At 47.7% G+C, this 19,666-nt stretch overlaps 1 long non-coding RNA gene across 1 annotated transcript; it reads left to right on the top strand.

The window, feature by feature from the left end:
• Window positions 1-3,077: 3,077 nt before the first annotated feature.
• LOC138822118 (uncharacterized) lies at window positions 3,078-16,840 on the top strand. The gene is made up of 3 exons (XR_011370359.1): window positions 3,078-3,364; window positions 5,490-5,549; window positions 6,156-16,840. It is a non-coding gene; the product is annotated as an uncharacterized lncRNA (long non-coding RNA).
• Window positions 16,841-19,666: the final 2,826 nt, after the last annotated feature.

Genomic DNA, 19,666 nt, shown 5'->3' with positions numbered 1-19,666 from the left:
AACAGAAGGAAAATCTTATCAATATTGGTCTGTGTAGAGACAATTCCAATGTAATCCCATAAGCACGGGAAAAACCAGATGAATGGGATTGCATCCCATGAAGAGCTTCTGAATCACAAAGCCAGCAATCAATACAGTAGAAGAAAATGTATGTAGTGAGAGGAAATATTCATAAATCACACATCTGGTAATATTCAAATTGCATAAGGAATTCAACTCAATAGCAAGGAAACAAATAGACCAATTAAGTGGGCAAAGGACCTGATTAGACATTTCTCAAAAGAAGCCATACAAATGGCCAATATGCATCTGAAAAAGTATTCAACATCTCTAATCATCTGGTAAATACAAATTAAAACCACAGTGTGGTATTGCCTCCCTGCAGGAAAGTTGGCTATTATCAAAAAGACTAAGATAACAAGTACTAGTGAGGGTGTGGAGATAAGGAAGCCTGTGGACTGCTGGTGAGAATATGAACTAGTGCAGCCATGATGGAAAAGCTTTAAGGAGGTTCTTCAAAAACAAAAATAAAGCTATCAGATGGTAGGTGTATACTGCATACTGTTCTGCAAATCAGTATTGCAAAGACACATCTGAGCTCTGCTTTCCATTACATCTTTATTCACAATAGCCACGATTTGGAATTAACCTAATAAATAATTTTTTTAGAAAATAGTCCTGTCACTTGCAACAATGGTGAGCCTGAAGGACGTAGTGAAATGAGTCAGACATAGAAAGTCACATACTGCATGTGCCCACGTATATGTAGAATGCATTTATACAAGCAAAATTCAGATTGAAGAAGGAGGGTTGGGAAGATATTGGTCAAGGGCCACAACATTTCAATTAGAAAGGTAAGCAGATCTATCGTGGAGCATTATAGTTCATAACCATGTATTACATGCTTAAAATTATGGAGCGTGGATTTTAACTGTTCTTATCGCAACAGAAAAGGGTGATGTCTTCAGCGTGCGGGTGAGGACGTGGCGAGCACGCGGAGGATCCTGGCTGGCTGCGTAGCAAGCCTCTGTCTCGGGTGCCTTCCGAACGGTCTTCCGCGACGCGCGCGGTTTTCGGGCGTCATTCAATCCTGCGCGGCACCGCGTTTATTCAGTTGAAATGGAGAGGTGAGGACAGGGTTTAGCTCGGTTTCAACGCCGACGGGCAAGTCGGAGGAGGGGCCTCCCCGGCTCGGTGGTGCGGGGCTGGGGCCTGAGCTCCGGGTCTGGCGCCGACCCCGAGCGTCCTCGGCGCTGACCCCGAGCGTCCTGGGCCCCGGGTCTGACGCTGACCCCGAGCGTCCTCGGCGCTGACCCCGAGCGTCCTGGGCCCCGGGTCTGGCGCTGACCCCGAGCGTCCTTGACCCCGGGTCTGACGCTGACCCCGAGCGTCCTCGACCCCGGGTCTGACGCTGACCCCGAGCGTCCTCGGCGCTGACCCCGAGCGTCCTCGACCCCGGGTCTGACGCTGACCCCGAGCGTCCTCGGCGCTGACCCCGAGCGTCCTCGGCGCTGACCCCGAGCGTCCTCGACCCCGGGTCTGACGCTGACCCCGAGCGTCCTCGGCGCTGACCCCGAGCGTCCTCGACCCCGGGTCTGACGCTGACCCCGAGCGTCCTCGGCGCTGACCCCGAGCGTCCTCGACCCCGGGTCTGGCGCTGACCCCGAGCGTCCTCGACCCCGGGTCTGACGCTGACCCCGAGCGTCCTCGACCCCGGGTCTGACGCTGACCCCGAGCGTCCTCGACCCCGGGTCTGACGCTGACCCCGAGCGTCCTCGGCGCTGACCCCGAGCGTCCTGGGCCCCGGGTCTGGCGCTGACCCCGAGCAGCGCCGCCCCTGGCTCTTCACCAACAGTTAACCGATACACATTACCCGTACTCAGACTCCACCCGCCTGCCCCGGCTGGTGGCCGGCACAGCCCACGTGGGCCGGGTCGGACCAGCTTCCCAGAGGCCCTGGAGCCCGCACGCGGTGGGCGGTGCCGCACAGGCTCCGGCTCCCCGGAAGGCCCGCAACCGGGTTTCTGCTTGAGAAAACCGGGGGACTACACTTCCCAGCGTGCACTGCGACAGAGAAGCTCCTGGGAGGTGGGATGGACTCATTTCCCAGCATGCACCCAGAGACAGTCTTGCCTCGAACAGTGTTGGGAAGCACACTTCCCAGCATGCATTACGCCGGGTCTGGTCCCGTGTGAAGTGGGGGGGGGGGGGGGGTGAACCACCCTTTCCCAGCATGCATGACGCCAAGGGCCGAGCCTGCCACGTCTGAGGGCTGTGGACTACAATCCCCAGCATGCCATGCGGCGCCTGTGCCCGCTGCCAGCTTCCGCAGTTCTGGCCTGAGGGCGGCGGCGGATGTGGGCGGGGCCCGAGCGGGCGCGGGTCGGGCATCGCTGGGGTGCCCCGCGGGTAGGGCGGAGCCTGCCGCTTCCCCGCGGACAGCCGCCATTCCGACGGCGTCCGAGGCCCAGCCGGTGGGCCCCGCGACCTCTGACCCAGCCGGCCCTGGGACAGGTGCGACCCGCACAGCGGCCCGCGGGCAGGCCGCAGCCAGACAGCCGTGACTTCAAACATCCTGAGGGTCGCGCGGGACCGAGCACCTGCCTGGGGACGGGGGCGGGGAGAGGCGTAGGGGAGGAACTGCGGGGGCAGCGCATGCGGGAGGGACGGGCGGGACGTGTGGGGAGGGGTGGGGCCTGTGGGAGGGGCGTGATGTGGGGGACACAGCCTGCAGAGATGGGCGGGGTGTGGCAATGGGGCGGGGTGTGGTGTGTGAGGGGCGGGGCCTGTGGGCAGGGAGGGGCCTGCAGAGATGGGCGGGGTGTGGCAATGGGGCGGGGTGTGGTGTGTGAGGGGCGGGGCCTGTGGGCAGGGAGGGGCCTGCAGAGATGGGCGGGGTGTGGGAATGGGGCGGGGTGTGTGAGGGGCGGGGCCTGTGGGCAGGGAGGAGCCTGAGGAGATGGGCGGGGTGTGGGAATGGGGCGGGGTGTGTGAAGTGGGGCGGGGCCTGCTGGGATGGGCGGGGTGTGTGAGGTGGGGCGGGGCCTGCGGGGATGGGCGGGGCCGAGCAGGCCCTGCCCCGGACGGCCCCTCGCCTAGGGCAGGGCGTGCGGTCCGGGCCTGGGCCCGTGGTGGGCTGCGGGGCCTGGGCCGCCCTCCCGGCAGAGCCTACGTGTTGCGGCAGCCCGCACCCCTGAACCCCCAGCGGGCGGGCGCGCATGTCCGGCCCAGAGGCTCCTCCGTGCCGTCTGGGGTCTGGCCGCCCAGCAGAGGCCTCCAGAACCCGTCAGCCTCTGCCCCTGGACGTCCCGGGCTCTCAGGAGCCCGCGCCCGACTCCGGCTGAGCGAAGCCCCAGTGCCCGAGGTGAGCGGGGCGGGCCGTCGGGCCTGTGTGACAGACAGTCTGCAGTGACAGAGGACGGTCCGCAGTGACAGAGGACGGACAGTGACAGAGGACAGTCCACAGTGACAGAGGACGGACAGTGACAGAGGACAGACAGTGACAGAGGACAGACAGTGACAGAGGACAGTCCACAGTGACAGAGGACGGACAGTGACAGAGGACATACAGTGACAGAGGACAGTCCACAGTGACAGAGGACGGACAGTGACAGAGGACAGACGGTGACAGAAGACGGACGGTGACAGAGGACAGACGGTGACAGAGGACAGACGGTGACAGAGGATGGTCAGTGACAGAGGACGGACAGTGACAGAGGACGGACAGTGACAGAGGACGGACAGTGACAGGACGGACAGTGACAGAGGACGGACAGTGACAGAAGACATACAGTGACAGAGGATGGACAGTGACAGAGGACGGACAGTGACAGAGGACGGACAGTGACAGAGGACAGACAGTGACAGAGGACAGTGACAGAGGACGGACAGTGACAGAGGACAGTCAGTGACAGAGGACGGACAGTGACAGGACGGACAGTGACAGAGGACAGTCAGTGACAGAGGATAGTCCACAGTGACAGAGGACAGTCAGTGACAGAGGACAGTCAGTGACAGAGGACATACAGTAACAGAGGATAGACAGTGACAGAGGACGGACAGTGACAGAAGACAGTCCACAGTGACAGAGGACAGTGACAGAAGACAGACAGTGACAGAGGACAGTGACAGAAGACAGACAGTGACAGAGGATGGACAGTGACAGAGGACGGTCCTCAGTGACAGAGGACAGACAGTGACAGGACGGACAGTGACAGAGGACAGACAGTGACAGAGGACAGTCTGCAGTGACAGAGGACAGTGACAGAAGACAGACAGTGACAGAGGACAGTGACAGAAGACAGTGACAGAGGACGAACAGTGACAGAGGATGGTCCTCAGTGACAGAAGACAGACAGTGACAGAGGATGGACAGTGACAGAGGACAGTTTGCAGTGACAGAGGACAGTGACAGAAGACAGACAGTGACAGAGGACAGTGACAGATGACAGACAGTGACAGAGGACAGTGACAGAGGACAGACAGTGACAGAGGATGGACAGTGACAGAGGACGGACAGTGACAGAGGACAGACAGTGACAGAGGACAGTCAGCAGTGACAGATGATAGCCAGGCTCAGTGACGGAGGACGCCAGGCTCAGTGACGGAGGACGCCAGGCTCAGTGACAGAGGACGCCAGGCTCAGTGACAGATGATGGCCAGGCTCAGTGACAGATGATGGCCAGGCTCAGTGACGGAGGACGCCAGGCTCAGTGATGGATGATGGCCAGGCTCAGTGACAGAGGACGCCAGGCTCAGTGACAGATGATGGCCAGGCTCAGTGACAGATGATGGCCAGGCTCAGTGACGGAGGATGCCAGGCTCAGTGACGGAGGACGCCAGGCTCAGTGATGGATGATGGCCAGGCTCAGTGACAGAGGACGCCAGGCTCAGTGACAGATGATGGCCAGGCTCAGTGACAGAGGACACCAGGCTCAGTGACAGATGATGGCCAGGCTCAGTGACGGAGGACGCCAGGCTCAGTGACAGGACAGACCAGCCTGTCAGGAGTGGAGTCGGGCCTGGTGCCGCATTCACAGAGGACCTGGACCACAGCCCACCTCGGCCAGGAAGGTCTCCCCTCCACTCCCAAGCAAGGGCTGCTGCCTTTGTGTTTTCCACATGTCCCTACAGCTCACTCGCCTCCTTCAGAGGGGTGTTCTCCCCTGGCCCCAGTGAAATGGAAACATTCGTTGAAAATGGTTCCAAAGAAGTGGTGCTGTAGCTCAAGTGGTAGAGCACTAGCTTTGAGCTGAAGAGCTGAGGGACAGCGTTCAGGCCCAGAGTTCAAGCCCCACGACCGACCAAAAAAAAAAAATTGGTTCCAAATGTATTTTGGCCAGAATACACAATGGACACAATTTGGGCTGTAACTAGTGCAATAGCCAATTTTTTTCTGATAATTTTCTTCCCATTTTTTTGTTTTGTTTGTTTTGTTGGTGTTTTGCTGTTATTCTTTGCTGTTTACCTTGATGGTTCTTTTTACAAAGATGCTCTCTGGGCTTCTAGATGCAGAAGAAAGGTCATAGTAGAAGCCTAACTTCTCCCAGGTGAGTTTTCTGGTCTGTACAAAGGACAGGGGTTCCAGAGTTTGATGTTTATGTGGATTCTGAATCTCCCACCTTTCACCACCTTCCTCATCTCTAAGCGGTGGTTAATAGACAGCCCTAGTGTCTAGAAAAGAGGAAGCATTTAACACAGGGGATTCTTACTTTAATGCTTCCTATTTGTATGATTCAGTGGCAGCCCATGCCTTGAAGCAGTTACACACTAAGTTCAAAGGCAGAGATCAAAGCAAAAAAAATGTACACACACAGCGTTATTGTGGATTTCTGACTGTGGACACTTCTCAGGCTGAGATGTAAGAAGGAGTATCTGAGCAAGGGCAGTAGTGTGCTGGGTTAAGGACACAGACATCAGTGGGCTGAAGATGTAGACAACTATAAATGGCTAGGTACAGTCATCCAAGGAGGGGGGTGGGTAAGAGGGAGAGGCGGTGGGGGGAATGAAGAGGGAGGAGAGGGGATGGAGAGAGAAACAGAAGAAAGAGGGGAAGGGGAGAGGCAGAGAGAGGGAGAGGACTTTCCAGAGACAGAGATCCAGGACACGCAGGGACCCTTAAGCCTTTGGATAAATACTTTGCTGAACATGTCTAGGATGAAACTACAAGAGCAGACCAGGTGCTAAGAGGTGGACCATCCCAAAGCCCCTGGGACAAGAGACCTTGTACTGCGTCCAACCAGAACCAAGACCTCCTGGAAACACTGCATGATCCGGGAAGACAGGGCAGTTCTTTCTGCCATCTTGTTATCTACACATAGGGAAGGGCTGCTCTATGCCCATCCTAACAGAATTGAAACACACAGGGAAGGATCACAGGTCACAAGGACCTTGACCATCTGTGGAAACAGACTCTTTACAGGAAGGAGGTCAAACTCATACTCTCTGTCACATATCTTTGACAGTAGTGGATATAGTGAGGTATTACGGGTTAAGTTTGGATACCAGAAATTATGAGTGGAGCTAGGAAGAAATGAGCCAACAGAATGGACTGAGAAATACAGGTAAAATGGAACTAGCAGACACAGACATTACTAACCATTTTAAGCACCAGAAATATGTTTCAGTGTGAGCAAAATGAGAAAAGAAATAAAAGCCACAACCATGATGCTTGTGGGTCAAAGGACACTGTAAACAGAATGGAAAGACAATCCACAGATTGAGAAAGAGATTTGCAAATTGTATACTGATTTGAAATTAATATCCCTACTATATGAAGAAATTTATAACAACATGAAAGAAAATCAAATAAAAAATGGACAAAGGATTTTCATAAACACTTCTCAGAGGGTGATTCACCACAGAAAGATGTTCAGTGTCAGTAATGATTATAGGAACATAAAGCCAAAACAAGAAGATGAAAGTGGTTGATGAAGATATATTGTACTTATGAACTGATTTGTCGAATGAAAGGCCCTTTAGGACAACTAGTAAAAGAGAAAAATATAATGTAAAAACAAAACAGCTGGCCACACTAATGGCTCACGCCTGTAATCCTAGCTACTCAGGAGGCTAAAATTAGGATCATGGTTTAAAGCCAACCTGGGCTGAAAAGTCTATAGGACTCTTTATCTCCAATAAAGTACTTAGAAAAACCCAGAAGTGGCGCTGTGGCTCGAGTGGTACAGCACTAACCTTGAGCAAAAGGAAGCTGAGGGACAGCATGTAGGCCTTGAGTTCAAGCCCCAGGACTAGCAAAACAATAATAATAAACCCTTTATCCACTATGCGGCTGTTCTCTGAATTCATTAATAGTGTGGCAAAGATGGGAGAAGTTGACTCACTTGTGAGTTACTACTGGGAGTGGAAAATGATGCACCTATCAAGGAACACAGTACGGTGGATTTCTCAAAAAGCTAAACATGGAATCACTACCTGGTCCCAACAATGTCAATGCTGGAAAAGTACTCAGTGCGTGAAGAGCAGGGACTCGGTTATGTGAATGCTCGAGTTAACAGCAACAATAGTAGGCAAAAGGTGGGAGAAACCCAACTTTCCATCAACAGATTGATGGGTTTGTTAAAAATGTGAGTCTTTACACACAGTGGAAGATTATTTGGTGTATATTCTGGCAGGAAGTATATTCTGGCAGGTGTCACACCACGAGTCAATGAATGATGTAAGTGAATAGACAGAGGCAATATTGCGTGACTCCACTCACATGAGCTACTTGAAAGGGGAACAGCAGACCAGGGAGATGTCGGTGTCTAATAGTAGGAGAATTCGCTTTGTTCCCGGAGAGCTGGAGGACTTAGTGTTTCGTGGCTACAGGGCCAATGTGGAAGATAAAGGCATTTTGGAGCAGCTGACGGTAATCCCTCACAAGGGATGAGCTGTGCTCTTAACAATTGCTGCAATGATGTGGTTTATTAGGCATTTTTACTCTACTAAAAATGAAAGGAAAATAGGTCCGTGGAGCTTCTGGAGATGAGCTGGCACTGCCTGAAACACCAGCCCGGGGTTGAGCAGAGTCTAGGCTTCAGAAGAGCAGCTTGGTGAGCTCCCGCCCCCGAGGCCAGCCAGGACTGGACACAAGTCAACGCTGTGGGAGGTAGGAGAGCACCGCACAGAGACGTTACCTGAAAGATGATGGCCAGAATTTCTACTTTCGATTTAAAAACTTGAACCCATATAGGCAAACAGCTCACCGCGTAACCGACGAGGTCACAGGACAAAGGCAGGAACCAGCCAAAAAGTAGGATAATCAGATTACTGAAAACCCAGAAGACTTGAGAATCTTTATGCGTAGGAAAAAGCCATCTTCCTTACAGGGGAGTGGCAATAAAAATGACACCAGACTTCTCAGCAATCAAGAAAGCAGAACACATTTGGACAGCATCTGAAAATATTCTGATTCAAAGTTTCAAAGAAAGTTAGTGGCAGAGCCACACTAAAGCAAATTATAAAGGAGAGATTTGATGAGGAAAGAAATGACATCGGTGGAAAACTGGACTGACAGACACAAAATACACAAGAATGAAATGAACAAGATTAGCAGGACCTGTAAGGAGAAGAAAACAATTGAACTTCACTAAAGAAGGTAAAAGAAAGATTTGTTCCATGGAACATTTTCCTATGCTCTACAATAGGCAAAACTCTGCAAAGATACTGCCTCTTTGCAGATTAGTTTTGAAATGTAAATATCTTTAGTAAAAAAATGTGATGATAAAAATTTCAAAATTTTCTCAATTTTATTAGGAAATACATAACAAATGAAAACATAACCAGAGTATTTTCCTAGCAGTCATAAAAATGCCTGAAGATACAATAATTAAAAGGCATTTTCCTTGCACTAGAATAGGTGGTCTGGTGATGGGAAAGAAGTCAGAGTGACCACAAACCTCATTTATGAAACAATTTCATAGTGGCGAGATTGTCCTAACCTTAAAATCCAATAGGGAAAGGTGGCTCACTACATTGAAATAATGAGCACACCCATTTAAAAGCAATTATCTCAAAAACTTTCAGAAGCCAATTAGGCAACACAAATCAAAATCCTTAAAATTGGAAAATTTCAAGAATTCAATGTTCCCATACAAGAAAGCTATGAAATTCATGTCCATAATTGCAAAAAGAATAAGAACAGAAAGAAAACAATTTAATTTCCTCCAGGGGGATAGTTGGCTGTACTCCGCTCTGATGAAGTATTGAGTACATTATTGTATTTATTATGTATTATTGTAGTTACCAATAATGTACTCAAAGACATGCCATTTGATAAACATAAGGCTTTTTTTACTTTACTATTTGTGAACATAACTTTGTCTAAACAAGCAAACCTTTGAGGCGTTTGCTTGTGATGTGTTGAGGAAGCAGTCTGCACGGCTGTGCGCTGGGCTGGAGGAGCCCAGGGCGAGCGGCCGTGCTGCTCTCTGAGAAGTCGGTCCGTGGACACCACAGGAAGGAGGAGGTGGACTCCGCGCACGCCGCCCTGCAGACAGGAAACGCCGTATACACACCCAGCTTGTAGAGTGCAGCATTGTTGTGAAGCCATAGGCTCCCCGAGTGCAGAGCGCAGGAGGATCCTGGGAGGAACAGGGTGAACGGGTGTGTGATGTCCACGCAGGCCAAGACCGAGAAGGAAGAAAGCATGCGCCGTGCCTCAAAGACGGCCTTCCCCCTCCAGCATCCCCTCCGCCTCTCCCGCAGCCTGTGTGGAGCGCAGGACTGCTGGCCGCGGCTTTCTGAGTTACCACCTCTGAGGCTTTTTTGTTGTTGTTGGAGGAAGGGCTGGTGAAGGACAGCAAATCCTAAGCAGCTGGGTGCTGGGTGCACCCTGCCAATTCAGACGCACGGCCTTGGCCAGAGAGCACACCACATCCTGGGTCCCCAGAGCTCGGCCACCCACCCAGAACCACAGAGGTGCCCTCCAGGCTGATTTCCTTTGAAGATAAACTGGGATGGCAGATGGCTGTCTAGGAGGAAGGGACCCTCTGGTCCGAAGCTCTGCCCCTGGGGACGGCTGTGCTCAGCCAACTTTGAGCATGTCCTTGCTGTCTGGGCAAGGTCTTGAACTAGAAAGAGACTCAAGCACAAAGCACTTGGAGCCCACACCTAGTGGGTTCTACTTCTGCATTGTGTGTGTGTTCTTTGTTTCCATGGAAATTATACATTGAAGTAGAAGTGTTTGGTAGCTATTATAATGCTCAGGAATTTAAGCACGTAGAAACTGGGAAGCTTAAAATAACATTCCACAGAGCAAAAGTAGCATAACAGGATCTTTCTAAACAATCAGCTGAACAGTAGATGCTAGGCTTCAACAACCATTCCCATTATTTGGAGTGAATTTCAGTGAGCAAATATAAGGAGTCACAGGTTTATATAGTAGACCTCAGTATCCATGTGTGCATGCTCCCAAGAAAATCACCATTTAGGACAAAACCATGAATGATGTTTAATAATCTAAAATTACTGGCTGCGTGGCTCTCACAAAAGTTACTGCTGCACACATTGCTTCTGCATGCCAAAAGTAGATCTTATTTCATGCTCTTTATCTCAATACTAAGATTATTTCACTTTTAAAATAATCTTGTCTAGCTTCCATCAAAGACATGTTAGTATTTGATAAACATAAGGGTTTTTTTACTTTACTATTTAAATTAAGTACATTGTATACCCCTTTTAGCTTGTGGATTGCCATAAATGTTTAAATCAAGTGTTCACCTTGCTCTTGGAGCATCATTTGTTTTGGGGGGAGGTTCATTTTCACAAAATTTCTCACTAAGTGTTAGAAAACTACTGCAATAGATTTTGGGGGGAATCTCTTGTTGGGTATAAAGCCCTTATTCATCTTTAAAATGGAAATAAAAACAAAGTTCAGTGGGTTACAGTGAAAACGTTCTGAAGTATCTTAGCTAAAAGTCATTGATACCATTCATGAGAAATTATTGCTAAGCTGAGTGTTTTTAAGTGTGTGTTACCTATACAAAGGGATTCACCGTGACATCTCCAGACACACGTATAATGTACTTCAGGGACATTCACATTTCCCCGCCCTGGGGTCTTCCCCTTTGGACTGATCATCCCCCTAGACTCCCCATTTTGTATTTGTATTGTTAATTTTTCAGGGCTACAGTTTACCTATGGGAAAATATGCAGCATTTTTAAAAAATCTGGCTCATTGCATTACGGTAGTGATCAATCTCCAGTTCCACCCATTGTTCTGAAAATGACATGATTTCATTCTTCCCTGCGGCTGAATACTACTCTGCTCCATTATATGCATAGGCATGCCTGTATCCAGTCTCTACCAATGTATGGCTCACCTTTTCTCCATCTATTTCAGCTGACCCACAGATTGCCATTGTGAGTACTGCTGCTATCAATACGCTGTGGAAGGGGCATGATATGGCAGACATACATCCTTTGTCTGTATGTCCCGGAGAAGACAGCAAGACCATATGGTAGTTGTATTTTTAGTTTTCTGAGGAACCTCCATACAGGTTTCTTAGGGGCTACACTAACTTACATCCTGACTAATAGTGTACAGGATTTCCTTTTCTCAAGTCCTTGTCAGAATTTGTCCTCTCCAGCATTCATTGTTGTATTCTTGAAGGTAAATATTCTGATGGGTGAGATAGTGGGATGGAATTTCAAAGTCAGTTTTATTGCATTTTTTATTAGCAAAGGAAGTTGAGCATTTCTTCATTTATTTATTGTTTCAATTCTTTTTTCCATTTATGAATTGGATTGCTTGTTCTTTTGGTGTTTACTTTTTGAGCTCTTTGTACAGTCTGCATGTGAATCTTTCATCTGATGAGTAGCTGCTGAGGATTTTCTCCCATGATAGAGGCTTTGGCCTTATTCCAGTACTGGCTTCCTTTGATGTGTGGGGTCTTTTTAATGTGATCAAGTCCTGTTTTCCCATTGTTACTCTTACTTCCTGAGCCACTAGAGTCCAATCGCCTATTCCAGCATGTTCTAGTGTTTTCCTATATTTACCTAAGGTAGTCCCAAAGTTCCAGGTAATTCATTGAAATCTTTGCTTCATTTTGAGTTGATTTTTGTTCCAGGTAGGAGGTGGGAGCCCACTTTCAGGCTTCTGCATGTGAGTATCAGTCCTTCCCAACACCCCTTGTTGAAGGTCTGCCATCTTTTTTCCGTGTATGTTTTGACGCTTGGTCAAAATCAGATGTCTGTAGCTGTGTGGGCTTATTGCCAAGTCTTCCATTCTGCTTCATTGTTCTTTGTGTCTGTCTTTGTACTATCGTATGCTGTTTTTAGAACTGTGGCTCTGCAGTGTAATTTGAAGTCGGGTGTGTTACTGCACCCTGGCATTACTCTCTTGTGCTCATCAGAGCAAGCTGGTTGCCTTTCAAGGAGGAAAAGATGGTTTGTCTTACTAAGGTCAATAAACATAGTACAGCACACTAAAGACCACGCAGTCATTCAACAGGTACAGAAACGCCTCTAACAGAATTCAACATCCCTTCACAGTAAAGCACTGACAAAATAAGAAGAAATGTACTGCAGTGTGCAAAGGTTAGATATGACAAGCCTGTACCCAGTATCTTAGTGGGGAAAATTGAAAACATTTCCTCTAAATTCAGAGATGAGACCAGAGGCCTACTTATCCAATACAGTGCTTGAATTTTTAGCTAGAGCAATAAAGCAAGAGAAATAAATAAAAGCAATACAAATAGGAAAGGAAGAAATCAAGTTAAATCTATTTGCAAGTAATATGCTCCTATATTTAATGGACTCGACCAAACCCTCTTAGATCTGAAAAGCACTTTCAGCAAAGTAGCAGGATACCAAAAAAAAATTAAAAATAAATTTCTTTGCTATATGACGTTAATAAGCATTTAGAAAACGCAATCAGGAAAATGGTCCCATGCACAGCAGTCTTGTACTCACTAAGCACAACCAAGGAGATGAAAGAACTCTGCCCCTCCACGCACACTGCAGAAACAGAAGAGGACTGCAGAAGACGGAAGGCTCCACATTCATGGACTGACAGAATGAATAAGGTGAAATGGAAATGCCACCAAAACCTATCTATTGACGCCACATAATTCTTACCAAAATTCCTGGGTGGCTCTTCACAGAAATAGGAAAGTCACTTCTCAATGCATATGCAAGCATGAGTTAAAGGTTCTGAGAATTTCGCAGATTCACTGTTAAATACAAAATTACTGAATTTTATATCCTTACGTTTACTACTAAAATAAATTGCGAAAACATATGAGAAAAATAGTTAAGGCAAAATTAATAAATGTCATATATACTCCAGGCTCTGTCAGTTTCTAATGACTAGGGCTGTAGCAGGAGGAGTGCTCTATTGTGCTGCTATCTGTTCGTAGACCTGTTTGTGCCTCTGTGTCTGTGCGGTGAGCACACTGCGTTGGGTCCTGAAGTCCCCTCTCAGATGCTTGTTCAGTGTCTTGAAATGGGCCAGGGTGGGCATCAGTTCACTGTTAGCATCAGCATGTGTGTCAGGCTTGCTGCAGTGTTCATGAGCCTCAGGCTTAGGATGGAGAAAATTACTGATAATACATGATAAGCTTACGTGAAGCGTATCATTGCTGCTGCCTTTGCATGATGAACAACACGCAGTAGCCCCGAACTGTCATCTGATTTAGTAGTGCTCACGATGAAGAAGTGGGTAGAGTTCTGAACTGAAACTAAATCCTCGCCTATCACCTTGCATGAGCATCCGTTCAAAATGGGTCAGAGACCTCAATGTAAGACCAGAAGCCATGAGACCGTCACAGGAAGGGTCAGGGGAACACTAGGGCTCCCAGGCACAGGTCCAAATTTTCTGAGCAAATATCCAGAAACACAACAAATCAAAGACTTGATGAATGGGATTATATCAAACTTAAAAGTTTCTGCACAGCAAAGAACATAGCTAACAAGCTAAATAGGAAGTCCACTGACTGGGAGCAGTTTTACTAGCCGTACATCAGACAAGGGCCTAATATTCAGAATATACTGAGAGCTCAAAAAAATAATCTCAAAAATTAACCCTTCAAAGAGACAACCCAATCAATGAGTGGGCTAAAGACTTGAGGAGAGACTCCTCCCTCAATTCCTTCTATTTCCCTTTGTTTGTGCCACACAATGAACATACCACCAACATTCATGCTGTGATTAGATTCATTTGTAAGTGGTAGGCCATAGTTTGCCATAGAAGTTCAAGACGTAAGTTTTAATAGTGTTTAGTTTTAGAGGGGTTTCAGGTTCGCAACAAAATTGAGTAGAAGACACAGCAATGTCCTCTATACCACGCTCCTCCCCACGTGCAAAACCTTCTTCCCTGTCAGTAGCTCCTTACAGAGTCTTGAAAAATTGACCCAAGTGTTCTATGAAAATCGATTTCTCCATACAAAGTTTATAATAAAGAACATCATGTCTGTGTTATTATTTGTATTGGTAGCATGTCTTTTCATCTTTGTCACGGCATGTGCACATGTGTGTGAGTACATTAATGTTTTGTCAGTGATCATGTGTCTGGTGTTCGCACAGGAGTTGGAGGACCCAGTTCTCTAGTCTTGGAATGGTGACCAAGGAGAGAAAGCAGTAGCTGAAATGGTATATGGTACATCTGAAGTCAGTGGAGATCTTTACCAAACTATGGAATCATCCCATAAGCCCCAGTATGAATTGTTGTAGTCATTAGGTGGTTGGTTGGTGATTGACTGGCTTGATAGTTGCCCAGTTGGTCAACTGGTTTATTGATTGTGGGTTGGTTGGACGGGTACAGGGACAGCCGGTTGGTTGGGTTTTGTTGGGGGCTTTAACATCTGGACTCAAGGCATATCTGAAAGTCAGTGTCAGCCATCTTTCTCACGCCTGTGAGCAGTGACACGTTGCTAACGTCACAGACCTACATGACACAGGATACATCTTAATTATTGTGCATTAAAAGTTAGTATAGACAAAAAGTAGATGATAAGGTCTTACAAAGTGAACTGACCCATGTGACCACAATCTACCCTGTTAAAGTATAGAAACACAAGATGCATCTCGTTTTGTCCTTGTCAGTTGAGCACGGCATCACAGGAGGCACTGTTCCAAGGCCCTGCCATGGATTCATGGTGTGCTCTTCTGTGTAATCATGTGACATGCCTTGACATTCTTGTATATCGTCATTGCTGGTTATTACCCCACTGCATATAGTGTTCCATTGTATAAGTAGAACACAGATTCATATCCATTCTATACTTATTGGACACATGATAGGCTCTTTCCAATTTGAGGCACTATAAACATGTTTTTTGGTCAATCGTGGGGCTTGAACTCTAGGTGCTGTCCCTCAGCTCTTCAGCTCAAGGTGGGCGCTCTACCGCTTGAGCCACAGCGCCACTTCCAGTTTTCTGGTGGTTTATTGGAGATAAGAGTCTCACGGACTCTCTTGTCTGGGCTGGCTTTGAACTGCAATCCTCAGAGCTCAGCCTCCTGAGTAGGTAGGGTTATAGGCGTGAGCCACCGGCTCACATAACTTTTGGCACACATGTCAGAGTATTGCTTTGCGAATAAACTGAGAGGTAAAAATGACTGGGTCAAAGGAAAGTGTTCCAGAGAGGCCTTCCTGGATTATACTTCAGAATAACATTTTAGCATCGTGCCTTCTTAAGAGTTCTTTCTGCTCCAGTGTCTTTATGCACAGTTAGTCCTGGCAAATTTAAAAGCCGCCTTAGTATGTGTGCTTGCATGTGTTGGTGTAATGTGTGAGGTGGGGTCCTGGGTGTCCTAATGAGGAACTTCCTGTTATGGCATTATGCACCTTTCACATACCTCCGCAGAACCGCCTGCAGTATAGCTTGCCAGTAATTTCATCGCTGTTTGTCTTCACGGTTATTCTGGCCTCATAGAAGGCATTTGCTAGCGATCCTTCTTTTGATATCTTTATAGAAAGTTGGCATCATTTGCTCTTTTAATATTAAAAAATAAGCAAAATGCTCTGAGTCTGGACACTTTTATGTGGAAAAGCTGAATTTTGTTCATGGGTACAAAACAATGCAGGCTTCTCCTGTGTCTAATGTCAATGTTTAAGCGGTACTTTAGCAGAAAGTTTCATTTGTTTGATATTTATATTTATTGGCATAAAGTTGTTCTTAATACTCTCTTACATTTTTTATATCTGGAAAGAGAAACCAGACAGTAGTTTGAACCATGGAAAGTTTACTATAAAGCGTTGTTGACAACAACATATGCTAGTCACAATGAGGAAGAACTCCAAGAACACAGAAGTACAGCAGCCACCTCCTCGAAGACTAAGATGGGTCCCCAGGAAATCTCCTGACCTCTCCACTCTGCCTGGTCTGAAAGAAACGCATCCGTGACACACATGTGCACATGTGACCCAGCGATGGCATGCCACCACCATGGTCACTGGGATCTGCTGTCTGCGTCTCGCCGGAGGTCTTGCTGAGAAAGTGGTGGGGGGGGATGTCTCGGTGTCTCTAAAGCCAACTTCTGTGACGCGCCCCAGACAGGGAAAGAGGCAGGGCCTTTGGGGCCACAGTGCATGCTGGGAAGGCTGTACACTTCTGGGATCTTGGTGTAGAGAAGCCCAATGTCTTTAGAAGCCAACGAAGTCAAATGCAGTGAACCCGGGGGCAAAACTCCCTTCTACAGCAGTGCCTGTCTGCATCTGTCCAGTCACAAAACCTAACCCTGGGCCGGAAAGCAGATGGAATATGTCGAAGGCCCATATCCTTTCACAGATCAAGAAAGAAGCTTCTGTTTTGGGTCTGAGCTAACAAGTGTATTACCCACCTAGAATCATAGGTGATAATTAAAGCCCAAGCAGACTCATTTGAAAAATACCCTGCCAGTGATTATCCTTATTTGCATGAAAAATAATTAAAAATTTGTTGGATATATTTTTATCTGTATCATGTTCTTTTCCTCCAGTTTACTTTCTTTTATACTAAGCAATTATTTAGTTCTTCATCTACATTATTATCTTTATAAGGCAATTAGTTTTTCACCTGTGCTATTACCTTTATAAATACCACATTCATTCTTATATAAGGGTTTAGGATTATAAACTGAAGATGATAGCCTAGTAGAGATGAATGTTATGAACATTCTTTAGCCAGAGATAAAAATTTGAGAAGAAAGATCAGTAAGAGCAGGTATCTCTCAGTTACTACTGCTGGGTATCTTCAATCCTCAATTCAGTAACTTATTACTACCAGTAACAGTAATATCATTACAGTGATTATGACTGTCAATCTTTATTTTGGCCTGTATACGTCTCATTTACCTTGTTTTTAGTCACTATTGGCTTTCTGTATTTCGAGGATTATTTTCCTTTCCTTTCTAAATTTCTCCCGATTTGCCTCCATATTTATTTATCGTGAACATGCAACAACAAAATTCTCACCTGTACATGTGCTGGAAGAGTGAGCTAAACCTTCCCTGTGAAGATGAGTTCTCTGGCAGAACTGTAGGTGTTTTTACGCACTTTAGGAAACTTTATGTCTTCTAGTTCTGTTGTCTCTGCTCAAGTGTCAACCTGGAGGATGTTTGCGCCAACCTTGAAGCTCACGGCTACGGTTTTGTTACAGCCATACCCCCAGATAGGGTGGAGCCAGCCGGCCTCCGGTGGGGGGCTCTGAAACCATGAGCCCGAGTCACAGTGTTTTAGTCACCGCCACGAAAGCAGGAGTGTCACGTGTACTCCACCTGGGCTTGCCAGAGTCCTCTCTCGGTCTTGGGTGTTGTTCTGACCTGTGGAAAGGCTCCCAGAGGACCGCGCAGAGGCAGGCAGCACAGGAGAAACATTATCGTAAGGTTTGCTAGCGGGGCCAGGTCTCCCTGGGAGAGGGAACACACGCGTCTGCCCCCATCCAAGTCCAGGGTCCATCTGGGGGAAGTGAGGTCAGACTCGTGCGTGGGTGGGTCTGGGTGGAGAGGGCTGTAGGCGGGAACTCTAGGGCAGGGGGTTGTGGGTGGAGCGGAGGACCAAAGGTGGGGGTAATACGCACCTGTCAGGATCTGGGCTGCCTTGTTCTCTGCCGTGTGGGATTGGTGGTATGACTGCAGCTGTGAGGGGTCTGAGGCCTGACTGTTTCTGGAGACTTCTCTTCATTGCCTTATTGCTCGTTCCCCCTCCACTTCCCTCTTCTCTCCAGGACTCCAGGTCCCCCAGGACTCAAGCTCTTTCCTGTGCTTTCCTTCTCTTCATCCCACCCACGTTTTCCACTGTCCCATCTGACAATCTCATCCTTGCTCTTCCATGTGGCATTTTAAACTCAACTTTACCTTCTTCGGATCGACAACTTAAAGTGATCTGCATGTACTCAGTAAACCCTGTGTGTGTGGCTACTTCTCCATCTTAGCTGCAAGCAGAAATCCCCAGTGTGCTGGCAGACGGAGAAAGCTTAGGGAGGCCCCTGACGGCCACGCCCTCGCCATGCCCCGGTGCCCCTGATGGCCATGCCCTCGCCATGCCCCCGGTGCCCCTGACGGCCACACCCTCGCCATGCCCCCGTGCCCTCCTGACTCACAGCCCCAGGAGTCTTTCCAACACACAGCCCTAGGTGCTCACATGAAATTAACCCACCTGCCTGCCCTTACTTTTTGGTTTCTGGTGGAGATTACAGAATCATTTTGGTCAAACACTTCAAGCAGTGACACAGCAGTTGTCTGAACTGTAGCTTTCTCTGTAATACCCCAGTTTTCTTGCCCAAATTCAGACCAACTTTATGTGTTGGGCAAAGTTGCATCTTGCTCTTCTCTGCTTAAGAATATTGCCTGAGACTGGAAAAGAAGGTTATGGAAACTGCAAATATTTGAAAAGCAGCATGGTTTGAGCACTTGGAAGGCAAGTGACATCCAACGATGGTTTTTAAAGAACCATGTGGAGGAAATGCAATCCAGCCTTTTCAGAGAAGAAGTGTTTGGCATTTCATCCCAATTTCCTGATGAATGGTAACTAATGAAATGTTTGTCTGCGACTCTGGAGAGGCAATTCAATTGGCTGTGTGTGTCTAGATAGCGTCAGTCACTTTGATCTTGCAGACCAAAGCATCTTATATAATGATAAATTATACCAGGTTTCAAAATCCACTAACTGATGGCATCTGCAACACCACTGCCTCCTTACTATCTTCCGTTTTATTTTCCCTCAGTGAGAGAAATAGCAGTTTGTAAGGGCTTATAAATTCCAAGTCTTATCTTTTAAAATGCTTGTTCTGTTTTCCACATCTTAACATGCAAATAGACTGCCTCTCTTAATCCTTTGATAAAGAGCTGGAAGAAAAGTTCATGGGTTGGATAAACCATCCTGAGAAGTCCAGCCAGTGAACAAAGACATACATGGAATTTACTGTCTACAGTATCACTTGACACACTCAAAGGAAGCCGAGGTTCACAGAGCAAAAGACGCTCAGACACTTACAGCAATAGATAAGCAGAAGAGTGGTAAAGAATTTAGGATGACAAGTTCACAGGCAGGAAAGTCCCTGCCTGCTCTGCACTGTCCCCAGTAGCCAGGAAAGGTGACCTTGAAGAGTCCTGTTGACCTTCAGGCTCCTTCCTGTTGACCTTCAGGCTCCTTCCTGTTGACCTTCGGGTTCCTTCCTGTTGACCTTCGGGTTCCTTCCTGTTGACCTTCGGGTTCCTTCCTGTTGACCTTCGGGCTCCTTCCTGT

This window comes from Dipodomys merriami, unplaced genomic scaffold, assembly GCF_024711535.1.
Source record: "Dipodomys merriami isolate MVZ:Mamm:240054 unplaced genomic scaffold, mDipMer1.0.p SCAF_99, whole genome shotgun sequence".
Classification (NCBI taxonomy): Eukaryota; Metazoa; Chordata; class Mammalia; order Rodentia; family Heteromyidae; genus Dipodomys; species Dipodomys merriami.
The sequence above is the reverse complement of the archived record's forward strand: the minus strand, read 5'-3'. Positions and strand labels throughout refer to the sequence as shown.